Genomic DNA, 22,212 nt, shown 5'->3' with positions numbered 1-22,212 from the left:
AATGTTGTAAGAGCAATGACTGGAGGATTATAAGGCTAAATTCAAACTTATTTTATTTTTTTTACAATGAACCCAAATGTACAATTGCTGCAAAGGATATTTTTTAAATTAAAAATAAATACAAAAATCTTGCATACACTTTCTATACTTTTTGCCGGTTAAGGTCGATGAAAGACGACAGTACAAACCATTCTGCATTGTCCTCCATGGACCGTTGTATTAAAAATGGATTTATCATGGAACCAAAGGAAAAACGTATCCTGGTATTTGCTGCATTTGTTAATCTGCCAACACAAGTGCAGTAAAACGCGGGTGATAAAAAAAAATTTTTTTACATTTTTTTTTTTTTTTTAAATCATTAGGATTTTTATTAAGATTTTTCAAACACATTACAGAAAGCAAATACATCCAAAAGACATCACCTAAGGGCTCTCAACATGAGAAGGCCCAAAGAGTGCCCGAAACAAAATAACAGAAAACAATCTTGTATATGTGATTTAATTTTTATATACATACACTACCGTTCAAAAGTTTGGGGTCACCCAGACAATTTTGTGTTTTCCATGAAAACTAACACTTATATTTATCAAATGAGTTGCAAAATGACTAGAAAATATAGTCAAGACATTGACAAGGTTAGAAATAATGATTTTTATTTGAAATAATAATTTTCTCCTTCAAGCTTTGCTTTCGTCAAAGAATGCTCCATTTGCAGCAATTCCAGCATTGCAGACCTTTGGCATTCTAGCTGTTAATTTGCTGAGGTAATCAGGAGAAATTTCACCCCATGCTTCCAGAAGCCCCTCCCACAAGTTGGATTGGCTTGATGGGCACTTCTTGCGTACCATACGGTCAAGCTGCTCCCACAACAGCTCTATGGGGTTGAGATCTGGTGACTGCGCTGGCCACTCCATTACAGATAGAATACCAGCTGCCGGCTTCTTCCCTAAATAGTTCTTGCATCATTTGGAGGTGTGCTTTGGGTCATTGTCCTGTTGTAGGATGAAATTGGCTCCAATCAAGCGCTGTCCACAGGGTATGGCATGGCGTTGTAAAATGGAGTGATAGCCTTCCTTATTCAAAATCTCTTTTACCTTGTACAAATCTCCCACTTTACCAGCACCAAAGGAACCCCAGACCATCACATTACCTCCACCATGCTTGACAGATGGCGCCAGGCACTCTTCCAGCATCTTTTCAGTTGTTCTGCGTCTCACAAATGTTCTTCTGTGTCTTCCAAACACCTCAAACTTCGATTCGTCTGTCCATAACACTTTTTTCCAATCTTCCTCTGTCCAATGTCTGTGTGCATTTGCCCATATTAATCTTTTCCTTTTATTAGCCAGTCTCAGATATGGCTTTTCTTTGCCACTCTGCCCTGAAGGTCAGCATCCCGGAGTCGCCTCTTCACTGTAGACGTTGACACTGGCGTTTTGCGGGTACTATTTAATGAAGCTGCCAGTTGAGGACCTGTGAGGCGTCTATTTCTCAAACTAGAGACTCTAATGTACTTGTCTTGTTGCTCAGTTGTGCAGCGGGGCCTCCCACTTCTCTTTCTACTCTGGTTAGAGCCTGTTTGTGCTGTCCTCTGAAGGGAGTAGTACACACCGTTGTAGGAAATCTTCAGTTTCTTGGCAATTTCTCGCATGGAATAGCCTTCATTTCTAAGAACAAGAGTAGACTGTCGAGTTTCACATGAAAGTTCTCTTTTTCTAGCCATTTTGAGAGTTTAATCGAACCCACAAATGTAATGCTCCAGATTCTCAACTAGCTCATAGGAAGGTCAGTTTTATAGCTCCTCTAAACAGCAAAACTGTTTACAGCGGTGCTAACATAATTGCACAAGGGTTTTCAAGTGTTTTCTAATCATCCATTAGCCTTCTAACACAGTCAGCAAACACAATGTACCATTAGAACACTGGAGTGATGGTTGCTGGAATTGGGCCTCTATACACCTATGTAGATATTGCATTAAAAAACCAGACGTTTGCAGCTAGAATAGTCATTTAGCACATTAACAATGTATAGAGTGTATTTCTGATTAATTTAATGTTATCTTCATTGAAAAAAAACTGTGCTTTTCTTTCAAAAATAAGGAAATTTCTAAGTGACCCTAAACTTTTGAACGGTAGTGTGTGTGTGTATATATATATATATATATTTACTTAAAATTTGTGAAAAAATTATTTGACGTAAACGGAGTGTAACATAATATGTCAGACGTCAAGTGCATGCTTTTATTGTAGAGCCCAGATGAAAAATGGTGTTATTTTACTACTTTGTCAGTATAAAAAACACCGGTGGGTTGGAAATCACATATATGATGCTATTTTTTTATTTAATTATTCAATGTAAGGCCTCACGCACACGGCCATGCCCGTAATCACGGCCCGCGATTGCAGACACGGCCGCAGCCCACATTTTCGTGCCGTGCTCCCACACATACTAATTCCAACGGCCTGTAAAAAATGAAAATTAGGACATGCTCCGTAATTCCTGGCATGGACACCTATCCGTAGTGCTACGAAAAGGTGTTCAAGGCCAATAGAACTGGGAGAGTCTGTAATTGCGGACCGTATTGCGGAGATTTTTCACGGTTGTGTGCATGGGGCCTAAGAGTGTATCTACACCTGCAGGTTCTGCAGTGTCTTTAGAAAAATAAAACAAACATTTTTTTTTACAAAACCTGCATGTGTAAATACTCTAAACTACCGTTCTTTTTAGAATTACTTAGAAAAAATAAAAATAAAAATAATAATATTAGGAACAAAACTGCTGCAGAAATAATTTCTCATAATAATATAAAAAATAAAACACCAAATAGTTTGGTCTTACTAAAACCTGCAATGGAGCGAGTGTAGACATGTTTATGTAATATCAAATATAAAAAATCATATATATATATCTCCATTTAATCATACATTTTCTAGTCCCCTTATTTTGTACATTTTGCCGTCTTGCCCAATGCATGTATAATAGAATCTAAAATTAACTCCTATGTCCTCTGTGCCACTCAAGCATTTGCTCTCTGTAATTTCCTTTGTATACACAATGAATATTTAATTCCGGCCCCAATAAGAGCATTGTAAGCAGTGCACACACACGGGTAACACCTTTTTGAACCCATTTTCTCACCCCTTCTCCCTTTCACTTAACTGCAAGGGGCTGATATCCCCTCATTAACAGGTCAGTCCTATTTTTACATACAATCTGTCCGTCAGCAGACTACAATCAGCACTAAAGGAGGAGAACAAACAAGCACTGGATCAAGCAGAATCATTTGGAAATGGGGGTCTATGTTCATTTTCCCCCTCTCCTTTCTGTGCGGCTGCCCCTGCCGAATTCCTAAAACCTGAGCTGTGAAAAAAAATAAAAATCCTTTAGCTGTTGCAAATCGAATTAGTGTCTGATTAATCTGCTCCCAGCTCTGGTAAACCAGTGGGGTGTCTTTGGCAAGCGCAGGGTCCGTCCCCCTCCTCTCCCCGCAGCACTAATTCCCCCTCTCCACTTAGCAGGATGCCCTATTCACACAGACCGTTCACTGCGGGATGAATTTGTTAAAACCGCTGCTGCGAAACAGCCTATAAAACCCTTTAATGATCTGGAAACCCTCTTGCCTGTGGTCGTGTTGTGTGTGTGTGTCTTGGGGGGAGAGGGGGTCATTATGCGTCCAAATGAAGCCATTTTTTTTACAGTGATGTAACAATGTTACACATAATTGCTAAATATACTGTGAAATAGTTTCTGTATTGAGATACAAGTCACGGGCAGAGACCTCCATGGGGTAGATAAAAAAGTGCCGCAGACCACTGACAGACAGCACCCCAAACACACTCTAACCTCCCCCAGCGTGCACCATCCCTCCTATCTAAGGGGGCTGCTTTTAGGTCTGGAATTGGGTGCAATGAATTGCTATAGCTCTGCTATCTCCCCCGTACATTTTGTGTATTCTGTATAGGGCTCCAGAAGTAAAACAAGGGGCACAGACATTTGTGTAGCTGCAAAATTGGTGCAGAATTACAAGCCCTCAACCAATGCTAAATTTGACTTCCGGTCGAAGTGACCACCATTTGAGTACATGTACAGAAATGGCTTCCTGCTTTATAAGAGACTGCCTTGTCCATGCCACACAGACCTGTCACGGGTCACTCCATTTCAGGAAGCCTGCACATAAAATGATCCAACTGTAAGGTAGTTTTGGGAAAAAGAAAAATGAACCAAATTCCCTATCTGTGTACTTTGTCGGAAACTTTGTGTAGCAAATAGAAAGAGGCTGTAACATTAGAAGGGGCCCAAAAGTTGATGAACGAGGTCAGTTTGGGGGCCGGGGATTACTTTATCTTCATACACACAAGTTTCACGGGAGATGGTATACCGACCGCGGCCTTCCTGGTCATTTAGAGACAGGTTATTTTCCCATCTGAGGCCGGAGGAGCCAAGCAGGATTTCCCCTACTATGAATTTCAGGTTCTTCCGCTGGTGGTGTTCCTCTCCAACCTCAATCTGGTTGGTTTGGCGTAACTGGTTCTCCCCAGTTACAAACCCGTAGGTGAACTGCATTCCTGCTTGTCCGTTTTCCGCCCTTCTAGGTCGTCCAGTGCAAGCTGTCAGCCTAGCGATCCCTTCCTGTTGCCTGAGGACTAGTGCGACTACCCAATAGCTGCGGGGGTTGAAGTCAAGGCGATAAACCTGTGACGATCCCCACAGGCCAAGTTGCCGGGTACCCCAGAGGCACCTTCTGACTGAAACCTCCTGTACGAATACACTTGGTCTCAACCAAAAGGCCGAGAAGCGATAAACCAAAATTGGGGCGCGTTGGCAAAGCCTGGGCAATGCAGCTATTGACCCCTTGCGGAGATTTAGCCTACTTCTGGGCACCTCCATGGGGACCCTGCCAGCTCTCACACACACACACAGGCAGTCAGGCGAGTGGGAAAAAAGGCCAGAGAGGCAGCTAGACATGCTTTGTTTCCTTTGCTTGCACCACAATGCTCTGCAGAAAGCATACGAATCTACATAAAAACGCCTTCCTGGCAAACGCCCAAACGCACTCCTGCTGTGCAGACAAACGCTAGGCAGCAAGTGCATGCCCACAGCCACCCCTTCTCGGGTTGGATCAGCTGCAATACAGTGACTGCTGACCAACACTGGCTGGGCCCAGGCTTCTCTGTCCGAGGTCCCTTTATGATGCCGTAAAGCTTCATCTCACTGCTGAGGACCCCCCCCCCCCACTATGACACGCGCAACGTTCCGTCACAACCTTCAACATAGTTTGCTGCTTAGTGTAACTTTTGATGTTGACTGAGCAACATGTGCTTGTCTTGTCCGTACAGCTAGCTGCCTCCTGAAGGCCACAAGAGGGAGACGGGACTGCAAATAGGCATTCCCAAACTTTGCTGACACCTTCTTCTCCTTCCTCCTCCACCCTCCATCCATGCACAGTTTGATAGTCTTCCAGGTAGCATAGTAAAAAATACAAATAGGTGGTCTCTTTGTAGGCAAGGGTTTGTTGCAACTTCAATGCTTAGGCCTTGGAAATGCAGTCGGTCATTACATCCTATCCATACAGTGCGCACAGGTCCATTCTGACGGGTGCAATGGCTGCTTGCTGCTGCTATAATATCCACTACACTACGCCAATCCACTATTCCACTCCTTGACTGTGGTGCAGCATCAATCAGGTGCCTAAATCAGTGGCTGTGGGCTGGCTTTGGTGCAGCTTGTTACCTTACCTGGGGGGAGGAACGGGAAGGTGAAAGAGCAGTTGAAAAGTGAAATGCTGGAAACACGCACGCACGCACACACTGCAAATCGGCAAGAAACGATTGCAAAAAGAAAAAGTGATTTTCAAATCTGCTTTTAGTCACTGGATTAAGAAGGGGTGCACTGGTCCTGGAGGTACTGCAATACCAGGTCAATGTGTGGAGTGGACAGATCAAGCTCTATTTCCATCTCCCTGTTCTAAAAATCTATTTAATATATGGTCCCCAGATAGGGGACGTATCACATATTAAACTGATCAGAACAGGTAAGGTTTAAACAAAATGTTATTGGCAAAAATATCTTACATGACAGACTTTTTCAAATTGAAACCATAGGATAAAATCAATATGACAATACATGGATTATTTATACATTTAAATAAATAAAGCAATGCTGATAATAAGACCAGTAATACAGATGTTATAATAAAAGTACAAAACAATAGCAGGAATAAAAGAATAAAACCATTTTTATTTACAATGTTATGGTATTCCACATTTGCAGACACGACATGGATGTTGCTTCTTTTACCCCTAGCTGCTTTTTGTCCCTAAGATAATACATATACATTTCACTTAGGGCATATTTTACACAATTTTTTACGTCAATAAAATCATGCTTAAAAAGCAGAATGTTCCGATCCTTCCAGACGACATTCTTAAAACAGTTTAAAATGATCCAACAGACCAATTGCTGTTTAAAACTTGGGCAGTTAAAAGGACCATAAAACACGTAATCAAATTTAAGATCTTTAAGACCGCAGGCCCATTTCAACAATGGCCCTACCTTCCTCCAAACCTCCTGTGCATATGGGCAGTTCCAAAACAGGTGCATTACCGTCTCGTCGTCACCACACCTGTCTCTTGGGCACTTGGCTCTCACCACCAGTCCTCACCTATGCTGGAATTCACGGGTAGGGAGGCACTGGTGAACGATTGCCGAGGCAAGGTCCTTGTGCACATTTGCCATAAATTTTTGAAGAAGCTATGGAGTTAGCCCATGTTCCTGGGTTCGAACATTTGCAGTTCGTCTTATAAGGACCATAAGAACAGCCAGAGGTCAACCTGAGCTGGTGGTATGGTGCTTAAAGAGGCTCTGTCACCACATTATAAGTGCCCTATCTCCTACATAAGGAGATCGGCGCTATAATGTAGGTGACAGTAATGCTTTTTATTTCGAAAAACGTTCTATTTGAAACCACTTTATGAGCGATTTTTAGCTTTATGCTAATGAGTTGCTTAATGCCCAAGTGGGCGTGTTTTTACGTAAAACCAAGTGGGCGTTGTACAGAGGAGTGTATGACGCGGACCAATCAGTGACCAATCAGCGTTATGCACTTCTCTCCATTCATTTACACTGCACTAGCGATATAGTTATATCGTTATGTGCAGCGACATAAACTCACTATAACATTACTGCAGTGTCCTGATAATGAATATACATTACCTCCAGCCAGGACGTGATGTTTATTCAGAATCCTGACACTTCTGAATCTTTTCTGTGAGATTCCAGCAAGGCAAGCGTAATCTCGTTTGAAATGACAGGTTACATCGTAATCTCGCGAGATTACGCTTGCCTTGCTGGAATCTCACAGAAAATATACATTAGTGTCAGGATTCTGAATAAACATCACGTCCAGGCTGGAGGTAATGTATATTCATTATCAGGACACTGCAGTAATGTTATAGTGTGTGTATGTAGCGGCACATAACGATATAACTATATCGCTAGTGCAGTGTAAATGAATGGAGAGAAGTGCATGACGCTGATTGGTCACCGATTGGTCAGCGTCATACACTCCTCTGTACAACGCCCACTTGGTCTAAAGTAAAACACGCCCACTTGGGCATTAAGAAACTCATTAGCATAAAGCTAAAAATCGCTCATAAATTGGTTTAATATAGATTGTTTTTCTAAATAAAAAGCTCTGCTGTCACCTACATTATAGCGCCGATCTCCTTATGTAGGAGATAGGGCACTTATAATGTGGTGACAGTCTCTTTAAGAAGTGTCTAAGTACTGAATGTCTTTGACCTGGGTTCAACTCCTGATTTGTGGCAGTATACAAAAGGATACCTTGCTATGTGGTCTTTGTAGTGGTGTCGAAGTAGTGCAATGATGTGTGGCATTGCCTGAAAGGATACCATGCTCTGTGGTCCTTATAGTGTTGTGGAGGCAGCACAGTGAGTATGTTGCAGCATGAAGAAGTAGTATGTTGCAGCATGAAGAAGAAGTATGTTGCAGCATGAAGAAGAAGTATGTTGCAGCATGAAGAAGTAGTATGTTGCAGCATGAAGAAGTAGTATGTTGCAGCATGAAGAAGTAGTATGTTGCAGCATGAAGAAGAAGTATGTTGCAGCATGAAGAAGAAGTATGTTGCAGCATGAAGAAGAAGAAGTATGTTGCAGCATGAAGAAGTATGTTGCAGCATGAAGAATAAGAAGAAGTATGTTGCAGCATGAAGAAGAAGTATGTTGCAGCATGAAGAAGAAGAAGTATGTTGCAGCATGAAGAATAATTAGAAGTATGTTGCAGCATGAAGAAGAAGTATGTTGCAGCATGAAGAAGAAGAAGTATGTTGCAGCATGAAGAAGAAGTATGTTGCAGCATGAAGAAGTAGTATGTTGCAGCATGAAGAAGAAGTATGTTGCAGCATGAAGAAGAAGTATGTTGCAGCATGAAGAAGAAGTATGTTGCAGCATGAAGAAGTAGTATGTTGCAGCATGAAGAAGTAGTATGTTGCAGCATGAAGAAGTAGTATGTTGCAGCATGAAGAAGAAGTATGTTGCAGCATGAAGAAGAAGTATGTTGCAGCATGAAGAAGTATGTTGCAGCATGAAGAAGTATGTTGCAGCATGAAGAATAAGAAGAAGTATGTTGCAGCATGAAGAAGAAGTATGTTGCAGCATGAAGAAGAAGAAGTATGTTGCAGCATGAAGAATAATTAGAAGTATGTTGCAGCATGAAGAAGAAGTATGTTGCAGCATGAAGAAGAAGAAGTATGTTGCAGCATGAAGAAGAAGTATGTTGCAGCATGAAGAAGTAGTATGTTGCAGCATGAAGAAGTAGTATGTTGCAGCATGAAGAAGTATGTTGCAGCATGAAGAAGAAGTATGTTGCAGCATGAAGAAGAAGAAGAAGAAGTATGTTGCAGCATGAAGAAGAAGTATGTTGCAGCATGCAGAAGAAGTATGTTGCAGCATGAAGAAGTATGTTGCAGCATGAAGAAGAAGAAGTATGTTGCAGCATGAAGAAGAAGAAGTATGTTGCAGCATGAAGAAGAAGAAGTATGTTGCAGCATGAAGAAGACGTATGTTGCAGCATGAAGAAGACGTATGTTGCAGCATGAAGAAGTAGTATGTTGCAGCGTGAAGAAGTATGTTGCAGCGTGAAGAAGTATGTTGCAGCATGAAGAAGTATGTTGCAGCATGAAGAAGACGTATGTTGCAGCATGAAGAAGACGTATGTTGCAGCATGAAGAAGTATGTTGCAGCATGAAGAAGTATGTTGCAGCATGAAGAAGTATGTTGCAGCATGAAGAAGTATGTTGCAGCATGAAGAAGACGTATGTTGCAGCATAAGGAAAGTTACTTATGCAGCTGTCTCTTTCAAGACAGCTGTATTTATATAGTACATTATTGCAAATTTTAGCAATATACTCATCACTCAAACAGGTATCAGAATCAATCACTCCATAGGCGGTACTTCAGGAAAGGGGAGGTGCATCAGCAACATGAAGAGTGGGCAGCCTCCTGTTCTGCACATTACTATACCGCTGGGAGGCGGAGGAGGCTCGGCCAGGCCCTCCTCCCATTTATATCCAGGCCTGTTACTGAAACAAATGCCTCATTGGGGGGCTTCTAATCTGTATTTTACACTTTCTTTTCCTAATTAGTCCTTCTTGTAATAAGGAGGCCACAAAAGAAACCGGCTTTGGCTCAGATCCCCGAGAAGGAACAGAAGACGCAATAGAGTTCATGAAATGCCTCCAGATATGTCATTAAATGTTCCTAATTAATTGGCCTCGTTAATTCACGTCCCTTTTTTTTTTTTTTTTAAAGGACTATGTGAAAGATTAAATGTAGAATACATATAAATATGGGAGGGACTTTCTACCTTAAATATTTTACAATAATTTTAAGTCCAGGAATCGACTTTTTTCATATTTTTTTGGAAACATGGATGATAACCAATATGGCCGCCATGACAACTGCCACAGGTGTTGATCGTAAACTTTTCCACACATCTGCGTAACGAAGCAGATTTGACTGCAGTTTAGCTCCATTATTCCAGCTCGAATTCCACCTCCTGTCTGCTGCTCTAGCTTTCCCCCATGCTTTACACTGCAGGTCGGTTTTATCATGGCACATCTATGATAATTAGTGACCCTAGCTAAACGACATTATCTATTACAGTCTTACTAAATAATAATAAAAATTATGAAAAACTGGATATAAAGGCGCTGCTTTGTAAATTAAATGATAATTTATTGAACAGTAGTACAAGAGATGCTACGCGTTTCAACGCCAGACCGGCGTCTTCATCAGGCATGTCACAAAGACAGTAAATAGGCACATATATATACAGAGTTGATGACATCTTGATTGGGCCAATTCAGACCAGCCTCCTGGTCAAAAAACCGCCAAAACAGCAGGTCAGAGTTCAACAAAAAACACATTAATAAATAGTTTAATACAACTTAATAACTGGAATTAATAGTATCAAGTAAGTGGCTAAAATGATCTAAAAGATGGACAGTTGTATAAATAATAAAATTGGGACACTTAAAACCATAGCGAGAGACCGGAATTTCACATCGTTCATCAAGTAAAAATAATTGTATGAAAAGAGGATTCAGAAACATTCACAATAGAATTGCATAACAACGTGATATCAAGGCTAAATGAAATATAGGTTGAATCTGATGAATACACATATGAACGATGACCAAGTGCATAAAGATAGGAAACATCGGGCGTTGTCAAGGAGATCATAGACACTACGATAGCAGACGAGGTAAAAATACCAGTGGAACGCATGATGCAAAACGCGAGTAATATACTCAAAGAGACGGGAAAGAGCAAAGAAGGAGGGAAAGGAGAAGTTAGCCATAGCAACATTACGTTTTTTTTAATTATTTATCTTTGAAAGAACGTAAATATGTAGTTTTGAACATATAAATGGTATGTCAGAAAAGTCAGAAACAAAGCGACCGTAGTCATAGCGACCGCTGGTTAGTAGATACGGTGGCCGGGAAGGTTCAACCCAAGAATGGAACGCACCATCTCGCAGCGCTGAACGATTGATACAGGGGTGACAAGAAGAGACATGTAGGTAAGTGAAGACATGCCATAATTAATCGGATAATTGTACAAGTAGGGGTGTCATGAGAAGATTAATGTCTGCATGGTGACAGAATACACAATGTAAACTATAATAAAATAAAATACCTGCTGATGAAGCGACTGCTAGATCAATGGATTCAAAAAATTTATTATTGTCATTTCAAATTTAGGATTTGGACATTTGGAAGAAGAGAGGATAATAATGTTAATGATAATAATATGTACAATACTCGTAATACATAGAAACAGATTAATGAATAAATGGATAAATAAATAATGCTATTAGTCCAATGCAGACTCTGTGATATCATTGAGACCATTTGGATATAACGTCCCCAATTTGTAGATCCAGAAGTTTTCCCTTTGTTTCAATCTAATGAACCTATTAGATATGTCTACAGGCATATTCTCAATGGGGGTAACAGTAATAGTATCAAAATGACACTTGTGTTCTATGGCACAATGGCGAGATACACTATGTTTCGTGAAACCACTCTTAACATTGAATCTATGTTTGTTAATTCTACTTCTGAGGGTTTGGGCAGTACGGCCCACATATTGCCGATCACACGTACATTGCAGTAGATAGATGACATAATCGCTACCGCAGCTCAGAAAACTTTTTATCTGAAAGCTTTCATTAGTTGTTACAGAGGTGAAATACGTTATTTTATTTGCAATATTCAAGCAACATAAGCATCTAGATTTGCCACAACGGTAAGAACCATTCGTAATCATTGATATTTTCTGAGGGTCCTGAATAATTTTCTGAAGTTTGCTAGGTGCAACCAAATTTCTTAAAGTTTTAGCCCTTCTATACGTAATCTTGGGCCTAATAGGAGGGATAGTTTTCATAAATTGGTCATTCCTAAGGATATGCCAATGTTTCAGGAGTATGGAGCTGACTAATTTGCTCCCTTTATTAAAAGTGGTAATAAAGTTACAGCTAAAGTCAGTAGCCCTATTATATGAGCCAATGAGCGTTCATCAGCTGATCTCTTTTATGCAGAATTACAAATCATCGTTGTCGGCGGCACATCGCCATTTGTAATCGGAGATGTGCTGCCGACATGATGAAACTGTATTAGAGGGCCATCGGAGTAATGATTGCTCTTTCCTATATATATATATGCAATTATTGCTCCGTGTGAAAGGAGCAAACGAGCGACGATCAACGAGCTGTCTCTTTGATCTGCGCTCGTTTACATCTCATACGCCAAGCCGTGTAATAGGACCCTAAGGAGAATCCTGGAAATATTGCAGTAAATCACTTTATTTGGCCAAACAAACATTCATCCGCTAATCTTACTGCTTCAGACGCCATTTCAAGAGTCTACAAACGTTTTGGTGTAAAATCTTCGATATTATAACTCTAACTGGCCGTTACGGTCTTCATACAATGATTTGCGCTCTTTTGTCACCACACACAAGCTGCTGCTGACAAGTGTATTATCACCGGGGATAACTGATAAAGGATTTACATATAAACACAGATTAGTATCTTGGCATGTGTTATGTTGTACAGCGATCACCTCACACTCTCTACTGATATCAGACACCGCGGTGAGGATAGAGAAATAGAACTGACAGCAGCGACATCTGCTGGTCACTTGCGATTATTACACATGAAATGAAATAGAGGCACAAGGAGATAGCGGCACAATATCCATCAAGTCAACCCCTCATTCACAATCATATATGAAGCAGAGGTAATACTAATATATATATATGGGTCATCTGCCAATTAACACTAAGAGATACAGGATCTTGAGATTGCAGGCTTATAAGGGCAGAATTTGTATAAATGGGTTGCCTCTAGGGATCCCTATATACGTAATGACTGCCGGATTGATCCTGCAAAATGTAAAATGTGCAGAATAAACCTACATACAAAAGTTGATTCACTGTATATACACATTACATTACTTATCCTGTACTGATCCGGAGTTACATCCTGTATTATACTCCAGAGCTGCACTCACTATTCTGCTGGTGGAGTCACTGTGTACATATATTACATTACTTATCCTGTACTGATCCTGAGTTACATCCTGTATTATACCCCAGAGCTGTACTCACTATTCTGCTGGTGGAGTCACTGTGTACATATATTACATTACTTATCCTGTACTGATCCTGAGTTACATCCTGTATTATACCCCAGAGCTGCACTCACTATTCTGCTGGTGGAGTCACTGTGTACATACATTACATTACTTATCCTGTACTGATCCTGAGTTACATCCTGTATTATACTCCAGAGCTGCACTCACTATTCTGCTGCTGGAGTCACTGTGTACATACATTACATTACTTATCCTGTACTGATCCTGAGTTACATCCTGTATTATACCCCAGAGCTGTACTCACTATTCTGCTGGTGGAGTCACTGTGTACATACATTACATTACTTATCCTGTACTGATCCGGAGTTACATCCTGTATTATACTCCAGAGCTGCACTCACTATTCTGCTGGTGGAGTCACTGTGTACATACATTACATTACTTATCCTGTACTGATCCTGAGTTACATCCTGTATTATACCCCAGAGCTGTACTCACTATTCTGCTGGTGGAGTCACTGTGTACATACATTACTTATCCTGTACTGATCCGGAGTTACATCCTGTATTATACTCCAGAGCTGCACTCACTATTCTGCTGGTGGAGTCACTGTGTACATACATTACATTACTTATCCTGTACTGATCCTGTGTTACATCTTGTATTATACTCCAGAGCTGCACTCACTATTCTGCTGGTGGAGTCACTGTGTACATACATTACATTACTTATCCTGTACTGATCCTGAGTTATATCCTGTATTATACTCCAGAGCTGCACTCACTATTCTGCTGGTGTAGTCACTGTGTACATACATTACTTATCCTGTACTGATCCTGAGTTACATCCTGTATTATACTCCAGAGCTGCACTCACTATTCTGCTGGTGGAGTCACTGTGTACATACGTTACATTACTTATCCTGTACTGATCCTGAGTTACATCCTGTATTATACTTCAGAGCTGCACTCACTATTCTGCTGGTCTGTATTATATGTATTGTACTTACTATTCTGCAGGCTTCAGAGCTGAAATATCCCATCATTCCCTGCTGGATCAGTGCCTGTACAAAGCTTGCTCTGGTGATGTACATCTTGGGATGTGTCGCCTTTATACTAGCCACTGTACAGTTATTTGATGAAGAAGCTAGGCTGCTGCATACCCCAACTAAAAATAAGTAATAAAGTGCCCATATAATACTGCTGTACGTTGGACTGTATGGCAATGTATAACTGTATTCTTTGCAGATATTACAGTGCCCACATAATACAATTTTGAGACCAACAATATCAGCGTCTATACAATTGTGCTGGTCACAGTGCCCTTGTATTAGCACCAACCACAGTGCCCGTATTTTCCAGAACTTCGGGCTCATGCACACAAGTATATTACGCGCTCCAAAGAGGTCAATGGAGAATTTTTGTATATTTGTTTATGCTTGCCTATTATTTTTTTATCCTTTGCAAGTAATACCTGCAGATTTTATCACTGATTTGCAGCAAAATCAACACGGTTTCTTTCCTGGCCATGTCTGTACGTATCCTTATAGTGAGAGTCCTGAGCGTAACGTTATACCCGAACAGGGAATTTAGCGCCAATTATTTATGGGGAAAAAAAACGATGATTTTTATTAAAGTTTTCTATACATTTCGGTAATGTTCTACATTCCGTGTGGTAGTCTTAGTGTTTTATGACTAAATACAAGTAAACCTTTCCCTTTTTACGTTCCTTTAATGTATTTTTTAGCCAGTGCGGGGCAATTCTCCAACATGTCTCTGTTTCCCTCTTCAGTCCTTTAATATTCAGTTGGAATTAGATGGAAAACCAAGCGATTTGACCTTTGTTCTGCACCGATTTCCATACTGAAAAGGCCTTAATGATTTTAATATTGATTTGACAAAAGCAAGCAGACAACTTTGTCTTGGGCTAACAATGTTGTCTGAATGGCTGGTGCGTAGAATGCGTGAATGTCACTTTCGGTTGATTTGGGGATGGTTTGCCTGTTGTATTCCCGTTTCTGTAGACGGGGAGTAATTTTCACATCATGTCCCTTCCTTCACGGCCCAAGATCAACCAGGGTGACCTCTTTGGCGGAGGAGCAATGGGGGAGTGGGAGTAAGTCTATCTCCTATACAACCCCAAAAATTAAAAGGAACATGCTAGTGTCTGTATGCGTGTGTATGTAGAACAGAAGAAAAAGTTAAACCAATACAACAGATGGCCTCCGCTGACTTTGGCCAATTAAAAACACATATAAAAAATACTTCTTGGCCCCGTACGACTTTTAGCCGGCGCAAAGATATTTGGATTTTAATTAAGTTTATAATTAATTAGAAATAGCAAGAAAGGTTTCATTACAATGTTGTAAGAGGAATGACTGGAGGATTATAAGGCTAAATTCACACTTAAATTGGGATTGTTTTTTTTTCTTTACAATGAACCCAAATGTACAATTGCTGCAAAGGATATTTTTTAAATTAAAAATAAATACAAAAATCTTGCATACACTTTCTATACTTTTTGCCGGTTAAGGTCGATGAAAGACGACAGTACAAACCACTCTGCATTGTCCTCCATGGACCGTTGTGTAAAAAATGGATTTATCATGGAACCAAAGGAAAAACGTATCCTGGTATTTGCTGCATTTGTTAATCTGCCAACACAAGTGCAGTAAAACACTAGTGCGGGTGATTTTATTTATATATATAAACGGATCCAGTGCCAATGGTTTCCGCTTGTCTCAGTTGTGCGGGGGTTCCGTCGTTTTGACAGGATGAATAGCGCAGTCGACTATGGTATTCATTCCATCAAAACGACGGAGCCCTTGCGCAACGGAGACAAACTGAAGCCATTGGCACTGGATCGGTCACCACTGAAATCAATGTTGATGGAAACAGAAACCTTTGGTTTCAGTTTGTGTCAGTCAGGGCTCCGTTCCGACAGAAAGCTCAGATGGAACGTCGTAACGGAGCTCTGACGCAGATGTGAACGAAGCCTAAACTACCTTTCTTTTTGGAATTACTTAGAAAAAAATATATAATAATTAATAATATTAGGAACAAAACTGCTGCAGTAATAATTCCTAATAATAATATAAAAAATAAAACACCACATAGATTGGTCTTACTAAAACCTGCAATAGAGTGAGTGTCGGCATTGTTATTTAATATCAAATAAAACGAAATAAAAAATAAATTATATATATTTATATAAAAATTAAAATAAAGAGACAGCACTCCAAGCAAATAGGTGAAGCGTTTTAACCACCCCACAGGCAGGCAACGTTTTGATCCGACTCAATGGGATCTTTTTGTATCTTCAAGGGTTCTTAGCTTCAACCCAGGAGGTTGGCACCCACCGCTGTAGCTGTGCTGCTTTATTATATATATATATATCTCCACTTCATCATACATTTTCTAGTCCCCTTATTTTGTACGTTTTGCCGTCTTGCCCAATGCATGTATAATAGAATCTAAAATTAACTCCTACGTCCCCTGTGCCTCTCAAGCGTTTGCTTTCTGTAATTTCCTTTGTATACACAGTGAATATTTAATTCCGGCCCCAATGAGAGCGTAGTGAGCAGTGCACATTGCAATTCAGGTCAATTACCTTAAATTTACGTTGCGTTTCAAGGTCAATTCTGATTGTGCCCAACCTATAGGAACGCCGCATGCGTCCCGTCCGGAATCAGACATTGCCGTAGCAACCTGATTAATTTGGAAGAACACATTCTGCTTCTTGTTAAGGTCACCTCTGGGGGACCGGCGTTAAATCCGAATACCATTCCTAGTAATATGATTAGTCGAAACAAAATAAGATCGACTCACCCTGGTCCTTTTGCAGCTTGGAAGGTGAAGTGACCGGCCATGTTGTATGAGCGGGGAGCCAAGTCTTACAGTTGTGCTGGAATCCAGTTACACAGGTAATAATATATTGTCAGCTAAAATCTGAAGCGCACACTCTCTCCGAGGAAGGAGGTTCCAAATGTCACTTGTCCATAATTAAGTCATTGTGACCCAGACGCTTGTTAAAGTGTTATATACTAATGCTGGACAACGGTTTTTTTGAGTGAACGGTGTAATTTAATCCCTATTCATAGACGTGACAGGTTAATGTTAGGAGACCTACGTGATAGTAGTAGTTGCCCAACTAGATGTTCGGCTAGACCACCTATCGCCCTAAGGCACCTGTACGCAGTACACACCTTGACAGGTATATTTCAATTTTGAGCTAAGGTTGATTTAAGTGCTTAAGTGACTATAGAAGATCGTGTCTTAGTCTGGAAGATATAAACTGGGCAGTGATATTAAAGGTTTTCTTAAAGGGGTTGTTCAGGGTTAGAAAAACATAGCTGCTTTCTTTCAAAAACAGCAGGACACGTGTCCACAGGTTGTATGTGTTATCGCAGCTCAGTCCTATTCACTTCAATGAAGCTGAGCTGCAATACCAGATACAACCCACAGACATGGGTGGCGCTGTTTCTAGAAGAAATCGGTCATGTTGTTCTAATCCTGGATTATCCCCCACAACAAATAGTCCCCTGTAAATGCAAGTCCTCATCCTCTTCTGTCAAGTCTTATTACAATTCTATTTAGCTATTTCTTAGGTCATATCTGTGTGACAAGGAAGCTGGCTGGCAACTAATATGGCTGTCTTTAGGACTCCCAGCTTTCCCAGACTCCTGATTGGTGATTCAGTCATTTCCCCCCTTATAGTTGCATAACTAGGCAGATATGTAGGTATGGAGCTCCCAGATAGAGATAGAACAAAGAAATGACCAATTTGAAGTTGTAATAACTTGAGGACTTATGACGACTGTTTTTTTTTTGTTTTCTACGTCTTTAAAAGGGGTATTCCTATCCACAGGACAGGCCATAAATGTCTGTCAACCCACGTCCCACCGGCCTCCGGATCCAAGCGGAGAACGAATAGAGTAGAGTGCGCACGGCTCTCTCCATTCACTTCTACGTTAGTCAAACAGTTATAAAAAAAAGATGCAAAGCAGCTGTCAGGAAAGAATATGAAAATATTTTTTGTTTTAAAGAGTAACTGCACTTTCAAAAAAAACTTTTGATATGTCAGATATATATCAAAAGTTTTTATTGGTGGGAGTCGGGGTCCTGCTTTAGGCAGAAGACAAGCTCAAACGTGTGTGTTGCGCGTGTGTGTTGCGCGTGTGTGTTGCGCGTGTGTGTGTGTATATATATATATATATGATTTTGCTAACATTTAATTATGCATTTATGACATGTAAAGTAATTCAAATAAAACGAGCCTATGACAGTTCTGCCTGAAAGAGCTTTTTGATACAAAAATGACAAATATTTTGCTAATTAAAAATATATTATTATCTCTCCGATCAATATTAATCGTATTATTGTGTCTATTTTTTTTACTATAAACCTGGACTGGTTTCTAATGCTCTGTTCACATCTGCGTTGCGGTTCCCGTTTATGACGGAAATCACGACGTCGTGCCAGATCCCTTGTCTATTGGACCAATAAGTCCATTATTTTCATGGGAAAAAAAGCAAAAATAAAGAGCTGCATGCAGACCCTATGAGAGCAGAACCTAAGACCCTCATATATGATGTTTTGCCCTATACATAATTTCCAAATTATACCCCTCCAAAACAAATAAAATAAAAATGATTAATGAAATGATTTTTGCCACCGCTCATTTCATCTGCCTACATAATAAATCCTATTAAACAACCAATTATAAAGCCTAAACTGTTCTCAATACTTCTAGACCCCGTATAATAGCAACAATTAAGTACAAGATGCAATAATATTTTTGCCTACACACAACAGAAAAGGAGATCATAGTAAAACGCTTATATCTTTTTTCCACCCAGCAAGTAAAATGTAGGTTTTGTGGAGATCCTGGTATGAGACCGTTCTGAAACGATCCGGGCTGTTTCATTATGATAGTGACAGCTCTATTCAATTGTCGGCAAATAGCATTTTGTGTGTCTCTCTGTGGCTTTTTCTTGAAGATTAGCCTGTGGGGGATGAATGGTGAGCATTATTCCAACCACTTGGTATTCTGAAATGCCAAAATAATTACCAGGGACTAATTCAAGGCATTTAGAAGTAAAGGGGAAAAAAATAAAGCAAAAAAAAAAGTGTAACTTTTTTTTATTATTATTATTATTATTATTATTATTATTATAATGCTTTGATGCAAATTTTTGCATTTATATATTATTATTTTTTTCATTTTTAGGTTAAAAATGGATTTGGTCATACATGGTTGTCTTTTCCACTCGTGTATAGACTCTGCTATGTAATTCTGGTGCTGCAACGCTTATGAACACACAAAAGGGAATTACAGTTTCGGATCGGGATTGGCAAGTTGGCGACAAAGCGGTCATTTTCTTACCTTCTGTGACACCGGGATATGGAGATTTACGGAGTGTCTCCTCACAAGATACCAAGTGATGTTACTTCAAGACGTTCCTTCCAAAATAGGCAGCCACGTGTTGCGTGGAACGATGTCCCTTGTGTTTTCCACCTGCTGCGGGTCTGGGTGTGACATTCCTGAGGGCTTGTAAGGGGTATCCAAGCTTTAGAAGGGGTGTGGAGGATGAGGGGGGGCATCAGCCTGAAGTGGCACTCTGCCTTGGACGGAGAGGAGTGTTTGGGGGATTTCATGGTTCTGCGGTTCCCAAAGAGGCTGAATCGAGGGGATAATTTCACATCCAGAGAGAGATCAGCTGCTCCTGTGCACAGAGACAAAAACAAAAAAAGTTGTTTTTTTACAGTAGGTGCAATTTACATGACAATAAGACGTGTTTATTTTTAATACAATGTTACATTTTTCCCTCTGCAAAAACACCCCAAAAAAATATTTTTTGTTTTTCTTTTATAGCTATAGCTTACAATAATTTTAGATTTAACCTATCAACTCACCGGACGTTAATGACATCATCAAGGCATTTGAAACGAGGATCTCCGTATATATCACAGACGTATTGTAAAAGCAAAAAGCAAGTTAGCGCTGTTTCGGTGCTATGCCTATTTTTGCACCTCGAAAAGGCTTATGTAATGTGGAGGAAAATGTTTTATGAGACGGGTCACTATTAGTCTACAAAATGGCAATATCCATAATGAGTACCCAAGTCCATTTTACACAATACTATTCTGTCAAAACGACGGAACACTTTGCCAGAACCTCAAAGACCCCATTATAGTCGATAGGGTATGTCAGAAGGTGGTATCCATTGTACTACGGATTTGGCACTGCGTCGTAGCCTCCGTTACAAACAGAAGTCATGACGCAGATGTGAACGGTGCTTAGGGTTCAGTCACACGCAGCAGAATTAGTTGCAGAAATCCATGCACCTGCTGCAGAAATAACCCCATTCAGATAATTAAAACAGATTTTCAGTCGCGTAGAATTTCCGCAACAAAATCTGCCGCATGTGACGGCACCCTAACAAAGTGCCCCAAGTTATAAGTGGAGTCACAGGGCACCGATATAGAAGAAGGCATTCTTGATGTCCATAACATTTGATCGGCGGTCAAGGGGTACTTTTATCCCTTTCAGCTGTTAAGAAACTACAACTCCTAACATGCCCAAAGTCTCCGGCAATCAATGCATGCTGGGAGTTTACAAGAGTAGGAGAGACACAGGTTGGAGTCTCACACCCTGATATCACACGGTCTATGATCTATACACTTTATACAGTCCTGTGTATTATGATTAGCAGGAGATTTCCACAATGCTGCTGTTCTCTTATGTAGCTCTGGTGGTCTATTGGTCAATCAGGTGGAGGGGTCCGGTTCTTGCTGCCAAACCATATAATGGTCCATATTTCATGGTCTTGTGGTGATCAGTGCATTAACGGCAATGGAAAATTACACTATGTCTCGGTTTACATTTGCGTCAGAGGCATGCAGGAATAATCTTCCCGTCAGAAGGACCGATCCATAGCAACATGACGCAAATATGAACGGAGCCTTGGTCTATCATTTTTGCTGCATAAATATCCACCTTTCTGGGTAAATACAACGTACATCTTTAGACTAGGCTACAGTGCCACCTAATGGAAAGCAATGGAACTGGGAGAATAAAAAGTTTGGTTAAGACACTAAGGCTGGGTTCACACGAGCATGTACGGTCCGTAATGGACGGAACGTATTTCGGCCGCAAATCCCAGACCGAACACAGTGCAGGGAGCCGGGCTTCTAGCATCATAGTTATGTACGACGCTAGGAGTCCCTGCCTCGCTGCAGGACAACTGTCCCGTACTGTAATCATGTTTTCAGTACGGACAGTAGTTCCACGGAGAGGCAGGGACTCCTAGCGTCGTACATAACTATGATGCTAGGAGCCCGGCTCCCTGCACTGTGTTCGGTCCGGGACTTGTGGCCGAAATACGTTCCGTCCATTACGGACCGAACATGCTCATGTGAATCCAGCCTAAGGCGGCAGGGTTCCTATTAATGGTTAATTTGTTTTAAAGTGCAGATTCCTCATGTATTTATTTACAGGTGCAGTATTTGACATACTAGTTTCATCTTTTAATAAACCGCCTTGTGCATTTCCAATCATGCTGCAAACGGTGTAATAAAAACAGGCAATTGGAATGCAGCTCTGGATGTAACCGAAATATAAGGAATGCTGCAATTTATCAGTATGAGCAATGGCAGATAATCATTGGGCGTTTTGAAGGGCCGCCCGGGCCCGAGGCTCCCGGGGGGGCCATAGCCGCCCCAAGTACAATGCGTTTTTGCCGCGAATCGGGTCAAAAACCGTGACAAAACGGCATTGTGTATGTCATGTAAAGGACCTGCAGACATAAAGGTCACATGACTTTATGTCTGCAGTTTCTCGTTACGGATTAGAGACCTGCTGGTCACATGACCCCAGGTCCTAAAACAGCAGCAAGAGAGAAGACCGTGAGGTGAGCTGCTAGGTAAGTATAAGGGGATCATGGGTCTGGGGTTTGTGTTTAGTGGGTCTGTATTTAGGTGGTCTGGTCTGTATTAGTTTAAGGTGTCTGTATTTAGGGGTCTGTATTTAAAGGGTCT

The 22,212-nt window shown here is 40.7% G+C and overlaps 1 protein-coding gene and 1 pseudogene across 4 annotated transcripts in view; both read right to left on the bottom strand.

The window, feature by feature from the left end:
* NTN1 (netrin 1) overlaps positions 1-22,212 on the bottom strand; it is a 250,838-nt gene that overhangs the window by 89,687 nt on the left and 138,939 nt on the right. For all 4 annotated transcript variants that reach the window (XM_075846787.1, XM_075846782.1, XM_075846784.1 and 1 more), the window contains one exon: positions 19,559-19,898. The gene's annotated coding sequence lies outside the window, so the exon portion shown is untranslated. The remainder of the gene's footprint in view (positions 1-19,558; positions 19,899-22,212) is intronic.
* LOC142666852 (U2 spliceosomal RNA) lies at positions 5,877-6,051 on the bottom strand (annotated as a pseudogene).

Source organism: Rhinoderma darwinii, chromosome 13 (assembly GCF_050947455.1).
Source record: "Rhinoderma darwinii isolate aRhiDar2 chromosome 13, aRhiDar2.hap1, whole genome shotgun sequence".
NCBI classification, from domain to species: Eukaryota; Metazoa; Chordata; class Amphibia; order Anura; family Rhinodermatidae; genus Rhinoderma; species Rhinoderma darwinii.
The sequence above is the reverse complement of the archived record's forward strand: the minus strand, read 5'-3'. Positions and strand labels throughout refer to the sequence as shown.